Source organism: Vipera ursinii (genome assembly GCF_947247035.1).
Source record: "Vipera ursinii genome assembly, chromosome: 1".
In the NCBI taxonomy this organism is placed as follows: domain Eukaryota; kingdom Metazoa; phylum Chordata; class Lepidosauria; order Squamata; family Viperidae; genus Vipera; species Vipera ursinii.
This window is the reverse complement of record NC_139512.1, coordinates 344,979,825-345,002,891: the sequence shown is the minus strand read 5'-3', so window position 1 is coordinate 345,002,891 and position 23,067 is coordinate 344,979,825. Positions and strand designations below refer to the sequence as shown.

At 41.6% G+C, this 23,067-nt stretch overlaps 1 protein-coding gene across 1 annotated transcript in view; it reads right to left on the bottom strand.

Annotated features, from left to right (window-relative positions):
- The window catches only part of LOC310650820 (autism susceptibility gene 2 protein homolog), a gene marked incomplete at both ends in the record, with an annotated part of 430,057 nt that overhangs the window by 199,480 nt on the left and 207,510 nt on the right, over positions 1–23,067 (bottom strand). The window lies entirely within an intron of this gene.

Sequence of the window (23,067 nt, the reverse complement as noted above, 5' to 3'; positions counted from 1 at the left end):
GTTTCCAACCATTGTTTCTTGTCTTGCCTTTTGGTGCTTTGGAAAATAGTTTGACCACTTTGACTTTGTAGGAGCCCCTCAAATATTGGAACAGTGCTATCATGTTTTCCCCCACCCCTCCTTCTTTTCATTAGACTAGATATACCCAATTTCTGTAACTGTTCTTTGTATGTTTTAGCCTCCAGCCCCCTAAGCATTTTTGTTGCTCTTCTCTGCACTCTTTCCAGATTCTCAACATCTTTTTATGTACTGTGGTGACCAGAACTGTATGGTCTTACTAAGGCTTTGTAAAGCGGTACTAGAACTTCATGTGATTTTGATTCTATCCCTTAATGCAGCCCAGGATTGCAGTGGCTTTTTTGGCTGCTGCCATACACTGTTAGCTCATATTTAAGTGATTGCGCACTAGGGCTCCAAGACCCCTTTCAGAGTTACTGGCATTAAGCCAGGTTTCATCTAGTATATACCTGTACAATTGATTTTTCTTACCTAAGAGTAAAATCCTACTTTTATTTATGTTCGATCTATCTATCTATCTATCTATCTATCTATCTATCTATCTATCTATCTATCTATCTATCTATATCTATCTATCCTAATTATTTTTATAAACTCATGGAGAATGTATCTAATACTCCTCCTTCCTCCTATTTTCCCCCACAATAACTCTGTGAGATGGGTTGGGCTCAAAGAGAGTGACTGCCCCAAAGTCACCCAGCCAGCTTTCAAGACCAAAGTGGGACTAGAATTCACGGTCTTCTGGTTTCTAGCCTGGTGCCTTAACCACTAGACGAACTGGCGCTCTATGGAGAGAAAAAAACTTGGTTCCCCACTACAATTAGAAAGTTATTGTCAGGACTAACTTTGTTAGATTCCGTCTACTGTCAGGACCCACCTCAATCCACATCTTAGGAAATAAGAACTCTTGGATGCAAGTTTGTCCAAAAGGAAAATGTTTACTAGGATGGAATCGATTGTGGCAATACAAGACAGAATCTAACAAAGTTACATTTCAACCCTATATAAAGCATTTCCATTTCAGTCCCCTCCCCCTCATCCATTTGGTCCCATCATTTGCTTAGGTGTCAGGCCCTTCTGTGGGAAAGGGAACTCTCCCTGTTTTTTTATTGCTTCTTCCTTTTCAGTTGTAAATGAAGATGCGATCCAGATCCCCCTCTCCACCTCCCTCCCCCAGTTCAAACGTTTCCCTGTTGTTTGAAGATCGCCTTAAGTAACCATCCTCTCCCCACCCCTCGGAGGGATGGCAGAATCCCCAGACTAAGCACAATGTTCTACCTATACATTTATGAAATGTGATATAAATGGATTCTGACAGTTATGTGATCCTATAGCCTATTTCACTTTCCCAAGCACATACTTCTCCTATTTATTTTATTTCTCAACTTTAATTACCGTATCTCTTATTTGATCAAATCCTGTAAGAGAAGGAGTGTCAGAGCCTGGGGGCGGAGTTAAAAAAGGGGATCAGCGTAGAATCTCTACATAGTCACAAGGGAACAAAGTCCAACTCCCCAAATCTTATCTAACTCCTAGCAGATGCTAACCATTAGTTGAGAACATTCTGTGCATAGGCATGAGTAGCAATAAATCAGTTTAATTGAGCCTTCTCATGTGTGGACCTGATCTCTCATGCCTGACAAATCCCACATCTATCAGGCCCTATGTTTAAGAAGGATTAAGAGAAATTAGAACAGGTCCAGAGAACAACAACAAAGAGGATCCAAAGACTAGAAACTAAGACTGAAGAGGGATTTAGCTGTGAGAAGTATGAGGAGGGATAAATTAGCTCCTTTCAAATATTTGAAGCAGTGATATATGGGAAGAGGTCAGGAGTTGTTCTATCTTGTCCCAGTGTGCAGGATTGAGAATAATGAATTAAATTTCAGGAAGACAGACTCCAACTGAATGCTAGAAAAGTCTTACTGCCAATCAGAGCAGTGGAAGAAATTGCTCAACGTTGGGCTGTCTTACAGTGGATTTGTTCAAGTTGAAACTAATAACCATTCTGGGATTCTTTAATTTGGATTCCTGAACTGAGAGGAAGCTGGATCCTATAATTTCATGATGATTTCATGGTTACTTTTTATGATTCATGTAGTCCTCAACTTATGACTGCAATAGAGCCTGCCCATCATAGTTGTACGTTCTGATGGTCAGAAATCAGTTAACCCACATGTCCAAGACGACTTTACAATCTTTTTAATGGTGGTTGTTAAACAAGTGCCAAGGTCATAAAATCAATGTTGTGGTCGTTAAGTGAACCAATGGCTTACTATGTGCCGATCTTGCCAAAAACTGGAAGTAAATATTAGTTTTTGGCAAAACTTCTCAGTGGGGGCGCCTGCCCTTTGGAACCAGCTGCCCGTGGAGCTTAGGACTGCCCCCGACCTTCGGTCATTCTACCGGGACCTGAAGACCTGGCTCTTTGAGCTTTCCGGCCCAGGCTGAGAGTTTTTAATTGGGGTTTTTATATTTTTCAGGGATCAAATTTAATTATTTTTAATTGTTTTTAACCTTTGTATTGTATTGACGTTTTTAAATACCTTGTAAACTGCCCTGAGTCTTATGGGAAAAGGGTGGTATATAAATTCAATAAACTTAAACTTAAACTTAAAACTATCATCAAACGTGGTCACATGAACACAGAGCACTACAAATGGCTGTAAATGCCGGCCAGTTGCCAAGTGCCCAACATGCCTGGCCATCAGAATTTTGGAACCAGGTCATAGGTACTCCCAGGGAGGTCCATTGTAACTCTGAACAGTCGCTGAACAACTGGTCGTAAGTTGAGGACTACCTATACTTTGATCCTATCTGAGAGGCAGAACCCCATGGGACCAATAGATGGCAACAAAAGGTCATTGAAAAACCAACACTCTAATGAACTTGCAAATTATTGCATCACAGATCTGATAGCCTTAGCTATCAAGCATTCTACATTAACTTGCTTCTTCCGATTTCTCTGCTGTTTTTGCATTCCTGTTATGGCAGCTGCAATGATTCAGCCAATTGATTTAGCCAGGTAATTGTTGTCTCTTTCCTTTTGCTTTTAAAAAGAGTTTGGGACTGGTAGAGATGGAGGTAGAAAGGTGGGGGATGGGGCAGGACTGCTCTTGAATTAGTTTTGGGGGAAAATGTTTCTCTGATAATCGATTCAGGTTCCTCTGGGATTCTGGATTTGGATCAGTGATCCAGTTTTAATACGGAGCAGGTGGCAGTTGTGCCCAAGAAGGTCTTTACAAAAATACATCTCGTGCACCAGATGTTCCCATTCCTAGCTCAGGAGGCACTGCTCGCTGTCACTGATACATTAGTCACCACCCAATTGAAATATTGCAATGTGCCGTAGAAGGATCTGCCCTTGAAAAGCATTTGGAAGCTTCAGTTGGTCCAGAATGAGGCAGCACAGACAATGCTGGACACACCATGTTATGTCCATACAACATAGCGATACAATAGCACTTAGACTTACATACCGCTTCATGGTGCTTTATAGCACTCTCTGAGTGGTTTACAGAGTCAGCATATTGCCCCCAATAATCTGGGTCCTTATTTTACTGACCTCAGAAGGATGGAAGACTGAGTCAACCCTGAGTGGATCAGGATCAAATAGATGTGCTCCAGTTCCCCCCAGTGGGACAATATCACCCAAGGGGGACAAAGAAGCAGGTCTTCTCTGTCATGGTGCCTGCTCCATGGAACACCCCCCCCCCACAGGAGATACCAACAACTCCAACCTCACTGGCCCTTTAGAAGGCTGTGAAAACTTGGCTAGTCCCCCAGGAATTAGAGTCAGGCTGTTGGTTTGGAAGTTTGATTTTAATGAAAGGACCTCAACCGAGGGCTTGAGTGTAGAATAGAATAGAATAGAATAGAATAGAATAGAATAGAATAGAATAGAATAGAATAGAATAGAATAGAATAGAATAGAATAGAATAGAATAGAATAGATGTTGGAGCATTCACCACTTATGGAGGAAGGTTGTTCCACTGATTAATTGTTCTAACTGTCAGGAAGTTTCTCCTTAGTTCTAGGTTGCTTCTCTCCTTGACTAGTTTCCATCCGTTGCTTCTTGTCCTGCCTTCAGGTGCTTTGGAGAATAGCTTGACTGAATCTTCTTTGTGGCAGTCCCTGAGATATTGGAACACTGCTATCATGTCACCCCTAGTCCTTCTTTTTGGTAAATTAGACATACCCAATTCCAGCAACCGTTCCTTATGTGCTTTAGCCTCCAGTCCCCGGCTCAGTTTTTTTGCTCTTCTCTGTACCCTTTCTAGAGTCTCAACATCTTTTTTACATTGTGGTGACCAAAACTGGATGCAGTGCTCCAGGTGTGGTCTTACCAAGGCATTATAGGGTGTCTGTGTGCGTCTGTGTGATTATTTCTCTTTTTTATGGTATGTTTGCCACTCAAAGTACAGATAGTCCTCAATTTGCAATCATTCATTTAGAGAACATTCAAAGTTATAAAGGCATTGAAAAAAAAGTGATGATTGGTCCTCGCACCTATGACCGTTGCAGCATCTCCAAAGTCACGTAATCAAAATTTGGGTGCTTGGCCACCAGCATGTATTTATAATGGTGGCAGCATCCCAGGGTCACATGATTGGCTTCCCAGCTGGCTTCTGACAAACAAAGTCAATAGGGAAGCCAGATTCACTTAACAGTTGTGTGATTCATTTAACCTTGGCAAAAAAGGTTGTAAAATCAGGCTTGACTCACTTAACAACCATCCTGCTTAGCAACAGAAATTCTGATCCCAACTGTGGCCATATGTCAAGGACTACCTGTGGATGGCTTTAGAAATTTGGTTGTTAAATTTAAAAAAAAAAATAGCACAACCTTTACAACAGACTTGTATCAATTTGACCAGAAAGGATTAGGGTTGGATAAGGTCCTCCTGGTTTTCAATACGGTGGCACTCCACTCTGTCACATTACCCTGCATATTATTTATTTCCTCTTTTTTTTGGGGGGGGGGGATTAAATTGGAAATTATTCCCTCCCAATCAGCCTACTTTGTGATGATTGGGAAGGTCTAGACCAGGGCTCTTCAAACTTGGCCCTTTTATGACTTGTGAACTTCAACTCCCAGAATTCCTCAGCCAGGCACGCTGGCTGAAGAATTCTGGGAGTTGAAGTCCACAAGTCATAAAAGGGCCAAGTTTGAAGAGCCCTGGTCTAGACCAGTATTTCTCAACCTTGGCTGCTTGAAGATGAGTGGACTTCAACTCCCAGAATTCCCCAGCCAGCATTAATTTAGTGAAGTTCAGTCTTCAGATTCACTACAACGGACATTTGCAGGCTTGATCTATGAAAATCATTCATCTTTCCTGTCTTGGCCCAGATGTCTCTGCTGCTTTCTTTTCAATTAGCCGCTGTTGGACAGCCATAATGAAAGCACTTGCTAAAGAGCACTAAGATGTCAATGTAAGGCTGCAAATCCAAACTTGAAACAGCATGTTGTAAATCTATTGTCACTGCTCTGACAACTCCCCCAGGAGCACAGTGGGAAGCTATACAAACTGAACTGGATGTTCCTTTCCTAAGTTAATCTCCTGGTTAGAGGACAAGCCTCCTTTTTCTCTTTGGCTCTTCTTTTTGTCAAAGATAGCAGAGAGAAGTGTCCATTTGCAGATAAAAAGTGAAGGTTGTAATTTTTTTTTCTTCTCCCTTGCAGGAGCTATATCAAATAACAAAGGCTATAACAAATAACAAATATCTCTATGGAGATTCTCAGTCATCTAGGTCATGGTTGTCCCAAAAGTGCTTTTTCAAAAGGCAACTGGACTTTCTTTGGTGTTTTTTTCCTTGAAGACGTTTCACTTCTCATCCAAGAAGCTTCTTCAGTTCTGATTGAATGGTGGAGAATGGAAGGATTTATATTCCTAATGGAAGGGATACAACGCACCACCTGTCTCCTGTTTACAACATACTCCTTTCAGCAGTTCCAAGAAGGTTCCACACCCACTGGCACAATTCAGGTGACCCTGAGGGCACAGATAAACCTCGATGACTCTCTGAGAGAGTGCTAATGACCAGATGACTGCAAGGAATATAAATCCTTCCATTCTTCACCAGTCAGCCAGGACAGAAGAAGCTTCTTGGATAAGAAGAGAAACACCTTCAAGAAAAAAAAACAAGAAAATCCAGTTGCCATTTGGGGAAAAAACAACACTTTTGGGACAAATGCTTCTTTACCCCTTTCAGACCAGATACAAAATCTGGTTTCTCCAACATGTTAGCAAAGCCTTTGGTACCATATAGCAGAAGAACTTTTGGGAAAAACACTGCCTTCTCCCTGTTTTTCCACTTAGACCTAACCTCTTCCTCTCTCTCTAATTTCCACTTCACAAGTGAAAACATAGGCAAGGCCTACGTAAGAAATGTTGACTGCAGATGCAAGTAGCCCTACTAACAATGAAAATTAGAACATGGGATATAGAATAATAAGTTGGAAGCGACCTTGGAGGTCTTCTAGTCCAACCCTCTCAAGCAGGGGACCCTATACCATTCTGGACAAATAGGTGTTCAATCTCTTGTAGAAAACCTCCAGTGATGGAGCACCCACAACTTCTGGAGGTAAGCCATTCCATTGATTAATAGTTCTCAATGTCAAAAATTTCTCCTTAGTTCTAGGTTGTTATTCTCTTTAATTAGTTTCCATCCTTTGCTTCTTGTCCTGCCCTTAGGTGCTTTGGAGAATAGGTTGACCCACTCTTCTGTGTGACAGCCCCTTAAATACTAAAGATAAAGGTAAAGGTTCCCCCACACATGCGTGCTAGTCGTTTCCAACTCTAGGGGCTGGTGCTCATTTCCGTTTCAAAGCCGAAGAGCCAGCGCTTGTCCGAGGACGTCTCCGTGGTCATGTGGCTGGCATGACTAGATGCCAAAGGCACACGGAGCACTGTTACCTTCCCACTGTAGTGGTCCCTATTTTTCTACTTGCATTTTTACGTGCTTTTGAACTGCTAGGTTGGCAGAAGCTGGGATGAGTAACAGGCACTCACTCTGTTATGCAGCACTTGGGATTCGACCCGCCAAACTGCCGACCATCTGTTCGACAAGCTCAGCGTCCTAACCCACTAAGCCACCGTGTTCCTTTTCCTTAAATACTAGAAGACTGCTATCTTCCATTAGTTTTTTTCTAGGTACCAATTGGTTTCTACACAGTCTAGAAAGAGATGCACAGGAAGAGCTGTTTACATTAGAAAAGCTGTTTTTCAAATCTTTTATGGGAATGTCTTATGTTCCTGTCTCATGACCACCTGCAGGTTAGATTATACAATGGCCCTTTCTGTTCTCTCGTTTCCTACTACCTGCTTTGCTCACTTCAACCGTGACAGCCTAGTTAATTAATGGCAAGGCAGAATGCAGGAATCATTAAAAGAGAATACAGAAATGTTTGCCAAATGCCTTTCTCAAAGCCTCTTTCCCCCAGCTCAGCTGAAGGATGATCAAGGGTTTTGTTCGAGTTCTCTCATTATGCAAACTGATGCGATCCAACTTTCTCAATCTATACTCAGACTGAGATCCAATTTTGCACTTCAAATGTGGCAAAGCAATCCGTAACACTAAAAATGCTCCAATTAAAATGCATGCTTTTTGAAATGTGTTCAGATTCAAAAATAATTGATTTTACATCCATGTTCTTCCATCTCTCTCTCTCTCTCTCTCTCTCTCTCTCTCTCTCTCTCTCTCTCTCTCTCTCTCTCTCTCTCTCTCACACACACACACACACACACACACACACACACACACACACACAGTTTGAAGGAGTACAGATACAGCCCCTGTATCTGCATATAAATTTAATACAGACGTGAAAAAGCCACCATTTTTTATTTTTTATATTCATTAGATTTTTTTATCCTATAGTTATTACTTTTATAACTTACTTGACGCAGTGAACATATACAATCCTCCTTCCTCTTCCTGTTTTCCCAAGAAAACAACCCTGTGAGGTGGGTTGGGCTGAGAGACAGAGTGACTGGCCCCAAATCTGCCAGCTGGCCATCAAGATTGGTGGGACTAGAACTCACAGTCATCTGGTTTCCAAGCCAGCATTTTAACCATTACACTAAACTGGCTTTCATATGATATACAGGTAGTCCTCGACTTATGACCACAATTGAACCCAACATTTCTATTGCTAACTGAGACATTTTTAAAGGGTGTTTTGCCCCATTTTACAACCATTCTTGCCAGAGTCTTTAATTGAATCACTGCGGGGGTTAAGCTAGTAACACGGCTGTTAAGTTAATCTAGCTTCCCCATTGACTTTGTTTGTCAGGAAGGTCGCAAAAGGGATCACAGGAGCCCCGGTCACTGCAACTGTCATAAGTATGAGTCAATTGCCAAGCATCTGAATTTTGAGCATGTGACCATGGGGATGCTGCAACGGTCGTAAGTATAAAAAATGGTCATAAATCATTTTTTTCAGTGGAGTTGTAACTTCAAACAGCCACTGGCTGGCTAGGGAATTCTGGGAGTTGAAGTCCACAAGTCTTAACATGGCCAAGTTTGAGGACCCCTGCTCTAATGGATCATATACTGCAGAAACAGACTCTGTTTCATAGGGGACCCAGGGGGTACTTTCAGAAATCCCACACCTCTCGTGTAAGTTGCCAGAAAGGTATCCAATTGAAGAAATTGGATTTTGAGGGCCAAGGATATTTCAGAAGTAAGAAGCCATATGCAGTATGTTCCAGGATTGCAGCATAGGACAATGTGTTTAACACTTCCTATTATGTCTTATAATCAGTGTGCGTATCCTACAATTATTCCAACTGTGTATTATAGAACCCAAAGGAACGCTAGCTGGGTATTCAGTGTGTAATTTAGTGGTCCGGCACAGCAGGTGGCAACATCTGGTTGACCTTCACTGCTCTCATAAAACTAAGCTGAGTTAGATAATAGATTATGGGGAAATCCCAAGGCCTGTTGCTAAGAAAACAACATAGATTGGTCCACGAAATGGGTCAAGGGAACTTTTTCCTTTCCTTTGATGCTTAGAAAGCAGATGTCTTGTGTTAAAGTCATTTGTAAGGCAGAGGTTGCATTCATTGAAGACTTTAAACCAAGAATTATTAAATAAATTCAGTCTTTTGGTTCATTATTCACCCCTGTATTTGTAAACCATGGTGAACATCTGATCATGCAGGGGGTCAACATAATCCTCAATTTTGGGGTGGTGGGATGCCCCAGCCTCCTCCTAGCATCTATACTCGAAGCTAGTCTACAAAATTGAAGAAAATACCGTGCTGCTATTTTTTTAAAAAGAACTCTAGAACAGTATACTTTCAGGCTGGATTCACTTAACTTTAAACTAAAAAAATAGATCTGGATATGTTAAATGCTTAGCATGCATGGGAATCCATTATCTTAATATATTAGGTGGATCAGCCTATTAAGCCATGATATGTTTTATTTGTTTTAACCACGCTATTATGCTACATAAATACAGAAATTATTTTTTTTTTGTTAATTTGAGTCTCACGTTTAGCAGACTGCACGAACCCAGTTAAATTATGGGCAAATATTTGAGGTCTTTCTTTTACCCTGTTGGAAAGAAAACACTGACTTACTAACATTTGGAAGGCTTCAACAGATTTTTAAAAATCATCCTCCTTGCTTTGTCTCCTGTGTTCATAACAGGTTGCTTTGGCTTCCTTCCTTTCATCAAGGATATAACTTGTAAATTATGTCACCTTGGACAGCTCCACGATTTCCTTCAGAAAATTAATTAGGAGCCGTTCTGATAATTGGATTAACATAAAACTACATGAGAGGGGGGAAAAATCAAGAAAGGTAGAAACTATTAGCACAAATCAAATATAGCAGTGTTGCAGTGCTTCAGCAGCAAAGGGTGGGGGTGGGAAATCAAGATGGTATTCACCATGCAAAGGCCTGACTCTTTTATGTAAAAGGGGTGGGGGCTTTGGATGTGTGGCTGTGGATGCTATTTTGCTCTTAGTACAGGGGTCTTCAAACTTGGCCCTTTCATGACTTGTGGACTTCAACTCATGCTGGCTGAGGAATTCTGGGAGCTGAAGTCCACAAGTCATAAAAAGGGCCAAGTTTAAAGACCCCTGTCTTAGTAGAACATCTGGCTCTTGACCCAGATTTGGTTGTCTTGAAATAAGTCATGGATATGGGAAATAGTTTCCAAGGATTTACTGATTCTTCCTTAGTCCTTGGGAAAGCTACATTTTCCTGGAGTTCCCTGGAGCAGCACTTCAAATAGCAGAGAAATGGAACACGGGAAATTACTCCTGACTAATGCCAGGTCAAATTGGGGCCATGCCAGTCAGAAAATCCTTTTGAACTGAGAAAACAAATAAGATTTTCTTCTGATTGGTTCAGAATAACAGAATGGCAGAATTGGAAGGACTATGGAGGCGATGTAGTCCAACACCCTGCTCAAGGAGGAGACCCTATATCATTTCAGACAAATAGTTGTCTAATCTCTTTTTCAAAAACTTCCAGTGATGGAGCATTCACCACTTCTGGTGGCAGGCTGTTCTGTTGATTAATTGCTCTAACTGCCAGGAAATTTCTCCTTAGTTCTAGGTTGTTTTTCTCTTTGATTAGTTTCCATCCATTGCTTCTTGTCCTGCCTTCAGGTGCTTTGGAGAATAGTAGACCCCCTCTTCTTTCTAGCAACCCCTTAGATATTGGAACACTACTATCGTGTCACCCCTTAGTCCTTCTTTTCATTAAACTAGACATGGCCAATTCCTGCAACCATTCCTCGTACGTTTCTCATATGGAGAAACGAAATCCTACTAAAAATTAGAGGTGAAGGGAAAAAGGGAAGTCAAACTACCTTTCAGGCAACTTCTCATCATTTAAGAAAATAGATAGACCAATCTGTGCTTCCAGCATGGGCAAAGTTTCCACCATTGCCCATGCAGTGGGGTTTACTGCAAGGATGGGGAGACCTGAATGATGATGGTGATGATGCAATAATGGGCTATTTGTTGCCATAGAGATGATTCAAATTGTGATAACATCTTCAACTGACCTCTGATCACTCCAGAAGGAGATGGAGATGATGCCTAACAGTGGGAAGCTCACTAAGGACCTATTGGAGGTGGGGATGGGGATCTTTTTAAAAAGAAGCTTCTGGGAAGTCAACAAGAAAATAGGTTGGTTTCCTTTGCCACACCATTCCTGAATTCTGATTACAATTCAGATGGTAAGCCTTTAAAGGTTTAGTATCATTCCTTGCTTAATAGACATGAAAATGAACCAGAACAATTTTGGAAAACAATGCTCTCCTTCTGCTTGTTACCTTTGAAGAACTGAAGGTAGGCAAGTAAATGAATAAACCATATGATTTAGCCTCCAGACAACTGACACACACACACACACACACACACACGCAACAACGATGACAAGGAGTCTGGGGGCTACATCATATCACAAATAGCTAAGGAAACTACATGTTTAGCCTAATGAAGAGACATTTTAGGGGAGACACGATAGCATCTTCCAATACTTGAAGCGTTGTCTTAGGGAAAAGGACATTGGTTTATTCTCCATAGCACTTGAGGGTAAGTCAAGAAGCAGTGGGTGGAAGGTCATCAGAAGAAAATTCAACCTGGAAATGAGGAATTTTCTGTCAGTGAGAACAATTAATCAACAGAACAGCTTGCCTCCTACAACTATGGGTGTTCCATCACTGGAAATTTTCAAGAAATGATTAAAAGGTAAAGGTTCCCCCACACATGCGTGCTAGTCGTTTCCAACTCTAGGGGCCGGTGCTCATCTCCATTTCAAAGCCGAAGAGCCAGCACTTGTCCGAGGACGTCTCTGTGGTCATGTGGCCGGCATGACTAGACGCCAAAGGCGCACAGAACGCTGTTCCCTTCCCACCGTAGTGGTCCCTATTTTTCTACTTGCATTTTTACGTGCTTTCGAACTGCTAGGTTGGCAGATTAGACAACCATTATTCTGGAAAAATTCTTGGGCAGGGGATTAGACTAGAAGACCTCCAAGGCCCCTTCCAACTCTGATGTTCTTTGAAATAGAGTAGCAGAAAAAGAAAAGGGTATTGTAGGATAGGGGTTTTTCCCCCTCTATCTACAATTTTAATTAGAGATTTCAAAAGAATAATAAAATCAAAGTGTCTGATGGTTCTTTAGAGGCCACCGAGTCCAACTCTTGGGTCAGTGTGGGATTCGCTTCCATCTCTGACAAATGACCTTCCAGCTCTGTTTAAAAACCTCTATTGAAGGAGAACTTCATGGACTAGTCTATTTCACTGGCTGAAGCTCATATGTTCAGAGAGTCTCTTCTGATATCTAATCTGAATTTCCTTCCTTACAGATTTAATCCCATTAACCCATTGGTTATTCTTCCACTTTCTGGAATAATTGACAGTAGGTCAATAAGGTGGTCCTCGCTGACTGAGTCCCCAAAAGCTACTTATGGGCCAGTTCTGAAGTTAACCACAATTTATGACACTTTTTGTTGGTTTATGGCCTTTGGGGGCCAGTTTCCAGCAAAAAAAAAACATCCATAGGAATACGCTGACTCACTTAACGTCCATGGCATTAGCTTAATGACTACTACCAACAAAATTGTAAAATCAGGTCTGGTCATCTGAGTGCCTCATCTTAACAATCATCTAAACTTACAATGGAAATCCAGGGCTTTGTTACAGTCATAAGTTGAGGACTACCAGTACTTCTTCAGATACTTGAAGAATTCTATCATCTCACTTCTAATCGCTTGCCTGTGCTAAGCTTTTCCAGATCTTTTAATTGTTCCTTGGTTTGCAGACCCACAATTTTTTGGTAGCCGTGCATTGGACTTTTTCCAATTTTTGAATGATGGTATCGAAAACTGGACAAATGGGGCCAGGCCAGGAAAAAGTAGACAGCAATTTCCTGTGCTCTGGATGCTATGTTCCTACTAATGCTCCCCAAGATAGCATTTGCTATGTTAGAGAAATAACACCCCCCCAAAAAAATAATAATAATCAAGGATCATATATTTTGAAGTGTAAGGTGAGGAATGTTAACCTGGGAGGATCACATATTTCACACGAGAATTAAAAGTAGGTGCTGACACCTTCAATATCCAGATCCTGATACAAAGCCACTCATTCTGAGGTGGGAATGGCACCTTTTAGAATAAAGAGGTATTTTCCCCACTTAGAGGAAGCATTGCCTGAACGGTGAATGGAAAGCTGGAGAGATTACAGAACTTAGCATTCAGCATATGGTTTTGTCTGAAGTCTGATTTGCACTTTATTAAAAGTGGCACCAGCAGACAGTTTCACAGAGGCAAACAGCTGAGCTAAACTGAACATTTCCATACACAGTGGTGGATCTGGGGACTAATTAAATCTCCTGCCTTTCTCTCACACAGTTCTCAGTCATGGAACATCAGTTACCAAATATTGTGTCAGAAAAATGGAATAACACCGCCTGAACTTTCCACAGGCAGCAACTAGAACCAGCTCTGCAACATTAGCTGGTCCCCCCCACCCCCACCAGCCCTGAATTACTTCTAAAGAATATAATTTTCTTGCACAGAGAGAACAGAGAGGCCTCGACTTAAGACCACAATTAAGCCCCCAAATTTCCATTGCTAAGCAAGACAGTTATTGAATGAGTTGTGTGCCATATTACAACCTTTTCTGACACAGCTGTTAAGTGAATCATGCGTTTGTTAAGTGAATATGGTTTCCCCCATTGACGTTGCTTGTTGGAAGCTAGTTACAAATGGTGGTTGCAAGACCCCGGGACCTTGCAACTGTCATTAATACATGCCAGTTGCCAAGCGTCCAAATTTTGATCACATGACCATGGGGATGCAGCAACGGTTGTGTCAAAACATAAGTACCAGTTTTCAGTCCCTTTTTTTCAGTGCTATTGTAACGATGAACAGTCACTAAAAAAGGGTCATAAGTTGAGGACTACATGTATGCTCAGATTTTGCAGCTGATTTTTTTCTTTGTCAACATCAGTGCCTGCTCCTTTTGTAATGATTTCTATTTTTTTTTTACATACGTATACTCGTACAATAATTGAGAAAACCCTATGTACAGGTAGTCCTTGACTTACAGCAGTTCATTTAGTGACCATTCGAAGTTACAATGCCACTGAAAAAAGTGACTTATGACCAGTTTTCACACTTACAACCATTGCAGCATTTTGTGTGAACAAAATTCAGATGTTTGACGACTGACTCGTATTTCTGACAGTTGCAGTGTCCTGGTGGTCATGCGATCACCTTTTGCAACCTTTTGACAAACTAAAACTATGAGGAAGCCAGATTCACTTAATGACCGTGTTACTAACTTAACAACAGCAGTGATTCACTTAACAACTGTGGCAAGAAAACTCACTTACCAAATGTCTCGCTTAGCAACATAAATTTTGAGCTCAAGTGTGGTCGTAACTCAAGAGCTACCTGTATGCATTTTTCCAGTATTTCTTTATTCTGCATTCTACCCTCTTCATCCACCCCACCCCACCCCTTCTACTCAGGTCAGAACAAAATCAAGCAAACAAACTCAAGCTCTGGGTTGTTTAGTGTCAGTCTACTTACAGAGGGTAGAACTTCGTTGTCATTATATTGACCATCTGTCAGGCAAGAGTTTGATCATAACCAGCAGCTTCTACCTCAACCCAGAAGGTCACTGCCAAGGATCATATAATATACTGTACAGTCATCCACTAACCCAATCAGCATTCCTTAACATTAGATCTAGCAGCATCCAATCACACTTAACAGGGTCAAGAGTTCCCTATTTCCGAAGGTACGGATACTCAATAGCTCCTTGCGTTAGAAATTTATTGCTAAGAATCCATTTGCTTTCTGTTTGGAGGATTAATTTCCGGCATGTATGTATGATCAGGTCTATACGTGTAGGTTCAATTAAACTATTTATTGCTAGTCATGTCTATCCTCAGGTGTCATCTCAACTAATGGTTAGCACCTGCTTGGAGGTAAATAAGGGTCAATGGAATTCAAGGGTGGATTGACTTAGTTTGCTTGTGGCTACGTAGGGATTCTAGGCTCATCCCTCTTTTAACTCTGTCCCCAGATTCTGTCACTCCTTCTCTTACAATTGACTTCCAGAAAACTGCCAGGACATCCACAAAACTGCTGGCTCAGCATGGTCTCTGGTTGGAATGGAACCTCTAGAGCAGTGTCTCTCAACCTTGACCCTTTTAAGATGGGTGGACTTCAGCTCTGCAGGTTGGCTAGGGAATTCAAGGAGTTGAAGTCCGCACAACTTAAAACGGCTACGGTTGAGAAACACTGCTGTGCAGTTTTCCAGAAGATCAATTTCCAAAATGTTAGGCAATGCACATCACTAATCTTTAGGCTAGTCACCAATTCATGAGCATTCTTTCTGATATGCTCAGGTTTGTTGCATTTGCATGTTTAATTTCCGAAAGAGAAATGAATAAGAGTATTGTAATAATAATAATAATGTTGGAAGGGACCTTGGAGGTCATCTAGTCCAACCCCCTGCTCGGGCAGGAAACCCTATACCATTTCAGACAAATGGCTGGCCAGTCTCTTCTTAAAAACTTCCAGCGTTGGAGCATTCCCCACTTCTGGAGGCAGGTTGTTGCACTGGTTAGTTGTGGATGAAGGAATAAGATAAATCATACTTTATAGTTGGTGGTCACAAACGGTGAGTCATATAAAGACTTGGAAAATGTTGCAGCTGTTGACATTTGAGATGCATGATAAAATTTACAGTAGTAGTATAAATACATCATAATAGAATCTCACTCAACCTAGAGCCTTGGGCATGCTGGCTTGGAATTTGAAGAGGAATTATTCCACATAACTGGAGGGCACTAGACTGAAGAAAGTTGAAATAAGATAGTATCTGGTCTCATGTAATGCATGTCTTGGCTATCAACAGCCTTGTCTCTCCCTTCCTCCCAGACATTCAGAAGAGAATTCACACTCCTATGAGCAAATCTGAAAAACGAGGATGAAATTCTCACATGTCTGATCCACTGAATGCTGGTTACTACTGATAAACCCTTGGAAGAAGACAAATGGAGGTATGTCACACAAAGAAGGAAACACAATACTCATACAATTAACAAACCCCTTCTTCCCAATCCAACTCAACCAGAAACAGCCCCACTAAAAATGAGCTATCAGTTTCTGCCCCTAGATCAGGGGTAGGCAACCTTGGCTCTTTTAAGACTTGTGGACTTCAATTCCCAGAATTCTGAGTCAGCTGACTCAGGAATTCTGGGAGTTGAAGTCCACGAGTCATAAAAGAGCCAAGGTTGCCTACCCCTGCCCTAGATGGAAACAAGCAGACCCACAACCTTCCTCTCAAAAAAACCCATGCAGACACCTAGCAAGGAAACAACTTCAAATATCCCTAAAAGAGTCACCTCAAACAAACACACCAGAGATAAACATAAAAGCACCCCAGACGGCAGCCCCCCACCCCAAAAAATAAGAAGGCGAGTGTTGGTAATAGGAGATTTTATCCTCAAAGGAACAGAATCATCCATCTGCAGACTGGACATACAATCCAGGGAGGTATGTTGTCTCCCTGGAGCAAAAATCAAAGATGTGGCTGAGAACCTAACCAGAATAATTAGGCCTACATGTTACGGCTCCTTCCTCCTCCTCCACATTGGGAAGAATGACACAACAAAGAACCTGAGTACAATAGTGAGTGACTACAAACAACTAGGCAGTAAAATTAAGAAGCTAGGAGCACAAGTAGTGTTCTCATCAGTTCTCCCAATGAAAGGTCAACACCCATTGAGGGGAAAAATTCTAGAAATAAACCATTGGCTAAAGTGTTGGTATTGCCAAGCAAACTTTGGTTTCCTGGATCATGGACTGCATTTCCTTTGCAAATGAATCTTGGCAAGTAATGGGCTGCACCTCACGAAAACAGGGAAAAACGGACTTGGAAAAGGACTGGCCCAACTCATCAGGAGGGCTTTAAACTAAAATTGAGGGGGGAATGGTGACCATTCTTCAGAATCTCTAGACTCCAAAACCAATCATAAATTCCAAGAAAACAAACAACGAGGTGGGCAGATATGAAAAAAAGAAAAACTCAAACAACATTCAGGAGGTGCAGGAAACATACCCACACACAGGGACAAAAGCCTTAAATGCTTATATGCAAATGCTCAAAGCTTGGGGGACAAACAGGGTGAACTAGAAGCAATAGTACATGAGGGAGGGTATGACATAGTTGGTATTACAGAAACCTGGTGGAATGAAACCCATGAATGGAATGGGCTGATGGATGGATACAAATTGTTCAAAAGAAACAGGTCTACCAAAAGAGGAGGGAGAGTTGCACTATGTGTAAGAGAATTCTACACATCTACAGAAATGCACATGATCAAAGATAAAATCTCTCCAGAATGTATATGGGTCAATATAAAAGAGAAAAAAAGTGACATTACCATAGGTGTATATTACAGGCTACCCAACCAATCAGAAGAAATAGATGAACTCTTTGCCAACTAGTTAACAATTGTATGTAGGAAGCATACCACAATAGTAATGGGAGACTTCAACTATCCAGATATCAACTGGGAGAAAAACTCTGTAGCAAGTGGGAGATAGACAGATTGCTACCAACCTAGCTGACAAATTTTTCATCCAAAAGGTGGAGGAGGGAACTAGATGTAAAGCCATATTGGACTTAATTCTAACTAATAGAGAAGAAGTGATAGAAGGAGTTGAAGTTGCCAGAACCTTGGGTGAAAGTGACCACATCATACTGGAATTTAATATAACACAAACACTAGCAAAAGAAAACAATCCAATCAGTATCTTGAACTTCAAAAGAGCTGACTTTAACAAACTCAGAGAGAACCTAGGAAAGATCCCATGGATGAAAATCCAAAAGGGGAAAACAACCCAAGAAGTGTGGCAAACTCTGAAAAATGTGATCATAAAAGCCCAGAGTAGCACAATACCACTGAAAAAGAAAAACAAGAAATTCAAGAAGAAACCAGCATGGCTGCACAAAGATGTCTCTGACAAACTGAAAGACATAAAGGATAAATACAAAAAATGGAAAGAGGGGCACATAACTAAGGCCGATTATCAGCACACAGCCAGAACATGTAAAGATGAAGTCAGGAAAGCAAAGGCTCAGAATGAACAAAGATTTGCAAAAGAAACCAAAGATAATTTAAAAAAAAATTCTTCAAACGTATTAACAACAAGAAAAAAGTCAAGGAAACTAAAGAGAGAAGATGACAAGGAAATAACAGGCAACAGGGAGAAAGCAGAGCTGCTTAACTCATACTTTGCATCAGTCTTCACACAAAAAGAAACGATAGCCCAACATACCAAAAAAAACCACTGCAAAAGACAAATTAGAAACAAAAACTGAAATAAGCAAGAAAATGGTAAGAGAACATCTATCCGACCTTGACAAATACAAATCACTGGGGCCTGACAGATTACATCCTAGAGTTCTGAAGGAGCTGGCAGACATTATCTCAGAACCATTGCACCACATCTTTCAAAAATCCTGGAGCACAGGGGAAGTACCTGAGGATTGGAAAAGGGCTGATGTGGTTCCCATCTTCAAGAAAGAGAGGGGGGAAAAACGGACCCAGGAAACTACAGACCAATCAGTTTAACATCAATACCTGGGAAGATCCTAGAAAAGATAATAAAACAGATCTGCAAACACCTAGAAGCAAACAAATTTACCGTATTTTTCCATGTATAAGACACTATTTTTTCCTGCAAACACCCTGTTCAAAAATCAGGTGCATCTTATAGAAGTGCAGCGTCTTATACACGAAAAAATAATGGTAACCTCCGCAGCCCAGGGCATGCCTGTGTGTGTTCTTTACATGCTGCTGCCATGCTGCCTGGTACAGGTGTCAAGCCCCTGTGGGCTTGCCACTAACGGGAGGGGGAAAGATCATTGGATGGCGGCGTCTGGAGGCAGCAGAGGGGACCAGCAGCATGGATGGCAGCAACAGCCCTTTCCCTCCCTCGTACCTGTATGCTGGCCGGGGACCCCGTGGAATGCAGCTACGAGGCCATCCTGCTCGATAAATCGCGGCCAGCCAAACCTCTGGATTTGCCAGCTCAGCTGCTTGGCGCTCCACCAAACAACTGATTGGTGTGGAGAAACGGTGGGGAATTTGAAACCTGCCTTCGCTTCCCGTGCCTTGCTATCATGCCGGTGGTCATGCCAGTTTGTTTACCAGCGTCGGAAGGCTGCTGCTGTGAACTGACTATGCATGCTCATCGTGCCAGATGCTGGTTAGGTGGGTAGGGAGTGAGGCCGGCCAGGAGGCATCTATTTAGAGTGCTGCGAGGTGGTTGCTCCCAGTGCTGACTTTGTTTGCTGTAAGCTTGGAATTCGCATGCCAGAGCATCTTATACAAGGGTGCATCTTATACACGGAAAAATACAGTATAACTGGTAGCCAGCACAGGTTTGTTAAAAACAGATCATGCCAAACCAATCTTATTTTATTCTTCGACAAAGTAGCTAAACTAATAGACCAGTGAAATACTGTGGACGTAGCATACTTCAGTAAAGCATTTGATAAAGTAGACCACAACCTACTTCTTGATAAGCTAGAAAAAGGTGGAATAAACAATATCACCACCAGATGGATCTGTAGCTGGCTGGCAAACCATACTCAGTGAGCAGTCCTCAACAGCACTACATCAACATGGAGAGAAGTAAGCAGTGGGGTACCACAAGGTTCCATCCTAGACCCAGTACTCTTCAATGTCTTCATCAATATCTTAGATGAGGGAATTGAAAGGGAACTCATCAAATTTGCAGATGACACCAAACTGGCAGGAATAGCCAACAGCCTAGAGGACAAACTCAGGATCCAAAAAGATCTTGTCAAACTTGAACAATGGGCCCTATCCAACAAAATGAGTTTCAATGTGGAGAAAAATAAAGTTTTACATTTAGGCAGGAAAAATCAAAGGTACAAGTATAGATTGGGCAAGACCTTGGCTTAAAAACTGTAACTGTGAGAGGGACCCTAGAGTCCCAGTGGACGATTACTTAACCATGAGCCAGCAGTGTGCAGCTGCCGCCAAAAAAGGCAATATGATGCTGGGTGGTATAAACAGAGGCATAGAATCAAGATCATGTGAGATATTAGTACCACTTTATAAAACCCCAGTAAGACCACACCTGGAATACTGCAGCCAATTTTGGTCAACATATCATAAAAAAGATGTTGAGAGTTTGGGAAAAATTCAGAGAAGAACAACTAAGATGATCAAAGGCCTGGAGACTAAAACATACAAAGAATGGCTGTGGGACTTGGGTTTGGCTAGTCTAAAGAAAAGAAGAAATAGTAGAGACATGATAGCAGTATTCCAATATTTGAGGGGCTGCCACAAAGAAGAGGGGGTCACGTTATTCACCAAAGCACCAGAGGGCAGGACAAGAAATAATGGTTGGAAACTGATCAGAAAGAAGCAGCCTGGAATTAAGGAGAAACTTCCTGACAGTGAGAACAATTAACCAGTGGAACAGCTTGCCCCCAGAAATCGTGGGCACTCCATCCCTGGAGATTTTTAAAAAGAAGCTTGACAGTCACTTGTCTGAGATGGTATAGGACAGTTCTCCTGTTTGAGCAGGGGGCTGGACTAGAAGACCTCCAAGGTCCCTTCCAGATTCTATTCTATTCTATTCTATTCTATTCTATTCTATTCTATTCTATTCTATTCTATTCTATTCTATTCTATTCTATTCTATTAATAATAAAGTTGGAAGGGACGTTGGAGGTCATCTAGTCCAACCCCCTGCTCAGGCAGGAAACCCTATACCATTTCAGGCAAATGGCTGTCCAGTCTCTTCTTAAAAACCTCCCAGTGTTGGAGCATTCACCACCTCTGGAGGCAGGTTGTTCCACTGGTTAATTGTTCTAACTGTCAGGAAGTTCTTAGTTCTAGGTTGCTTCTCTCCTTGACTAGTTTCCATCCGTTGCTTCTTGTCCTGCTTTCAGGTGCTTTGGAGAATAGCTTGACTCCCTCTTCTTTGTGGCAGCCCCTGAGATATTGGAACACTGCTATCATGTCACCCCTCACCCTTCTCTTCCTTACTACACATACCCAATTCCAGCAACCGTTCCCTATATGTTTTAGCCTCCAGCCCCCTAATCATCTTTGTTGCTCTTCTCTGTACCCTTTCTAGAGTCTCGACATCTTTTTTACATCGTGGTGACCAAAACTGGATGCAGTATTCCAGGTGTGGCCTTCCAGGTGTGGCCTTATTCTATTCTATTCTATTCTATTCTATTTGAGAAAACCATATTTAAAAGCTAAAATGGCTTTCTCCAAGAAGCCCTTTTCTGTTTTCATGTGTTTCTAAACTTCTTAAGAATTAATTTGCTCTAGCAACTAAATCTCCTGAGGCAAATCATTGTCTTTACAACCGGGAGGATGTTCGACACCATTAAAGATGAACAAAAGTGGATAATTAAGATATGCCGCCATATCTATCCCCTTTGACAACTTCAAGAAACATTCAGAATAGGAACAGAAGATAAGATGTTTAACCATTTTTCCCTCCATTAGAAGAGAGAGAGGTAAACCCCATTTGCACATTTAGATAAACCACACATAGAGATAAACCATATTTACACATCTTTCAAAAGAGACAATGAAAAAGCTAACAAGGAAACAAAAAATCAGAACACATCCTCCCCAGCCACCAACACACAGATAAGCAGGGATTGATCCCAGGCAAATAATAAAACAGAAAACAATATCCTAATCAAGGGTAATCAAGGAATTACCAAGGATAAAACCATACCCCCATCAATACAGGCAGAGCAAGATACTGTAAACAAACAGGGAGAAAATGCCACACTCTTACTGATGATGTTACTTAGTTGGGTAATGAAACATCTGCAAACAAGCAACCGAGCTCAGAGAGCATCAAGGAGTCTTTTTCCTGTTTCTTTCCTCCAAAATAGTCCTCCCAAAGAGTTTACACTTTAAGATAAAAAAAATGAAGATTATGTACAAGTTCTGAATTGCACTGAAAGCTGGAGGGTAGAGAACAATTTGGAAAAGTGACTTGCGCTGAGCTAGATTAGCAATCTCTTCCCTACTTCTCTGAAGCTGGACATGCATGTGAATCCATGGATGGATCACAGTCCTTTCAAGAAAGGGCTGCTGGAAGATCATCCTCTATCCAGTCTAGCTTCACTTTACAGATAACTAGTGCTAAAAGGGGTCTGTAAAGAGGCCTGAGCAACAGATTGAGCCAGATGACAAGGGAAAAGAAATCCATCTGTTCATTAAACCACTTAAGATGTCTTCTGGAAGCAGTCAGTTCCTGCAACAGATCTCATTTGGATTTGTTTTGTTTACGATTAATTCTCTATTCTTTTGTCCTTAATTGTCTTTAATTAACGAGTCTGCATTTCAATTAATCTCCCCATTAGTACCAAACCGTAGCAACTTACCCAGTAAAATAGAAACTGGGGAGCCAAATACCAGAAATAAATTCAAGTTATGCTTGCAAGCTCAACCATTTCTTTTCCGGCTTGACACCCACAATATGAGGCATCGGCCCTATTTGTATTATACAGCCATGCCTGACTTCGTCATCATTAACCCCTGCAGTGGAGTAACTCCCACTCTGGAAGAGTTAAGGAAAGCAAACGTCTCCCTTGAGCCAACCTTGATTCCTGGAGACTAGAAATACATCGAAGATGCGCTCTTGATGCCAAGAGGGAACCAGCTCAAATGCCCATATACATCATCCACACAGTTATGCTACGTTTTCACCAGTGGTAATTCATAGATCAGGGGTAGGCAACCTCGGCTCTTTTAGGACTCATGGACTTCGATTCCCAGAATTCCTGAGTCAGCTATGCTGACTCAGGAATTCTGGGAGTCGAAGTCCATGAGTCCTAAAAGAGCCGAGGTTGCCTACCCCTCTCATAGACAAACAGCTGCAGTGGTCCAGCCTCAAGAAATAACAGAATAGAACAGCATAACAGAACAGGAAAAGACCATGAGGTTCTTTTAAACCCAACATCCTGCTCAAGCAGGAGAC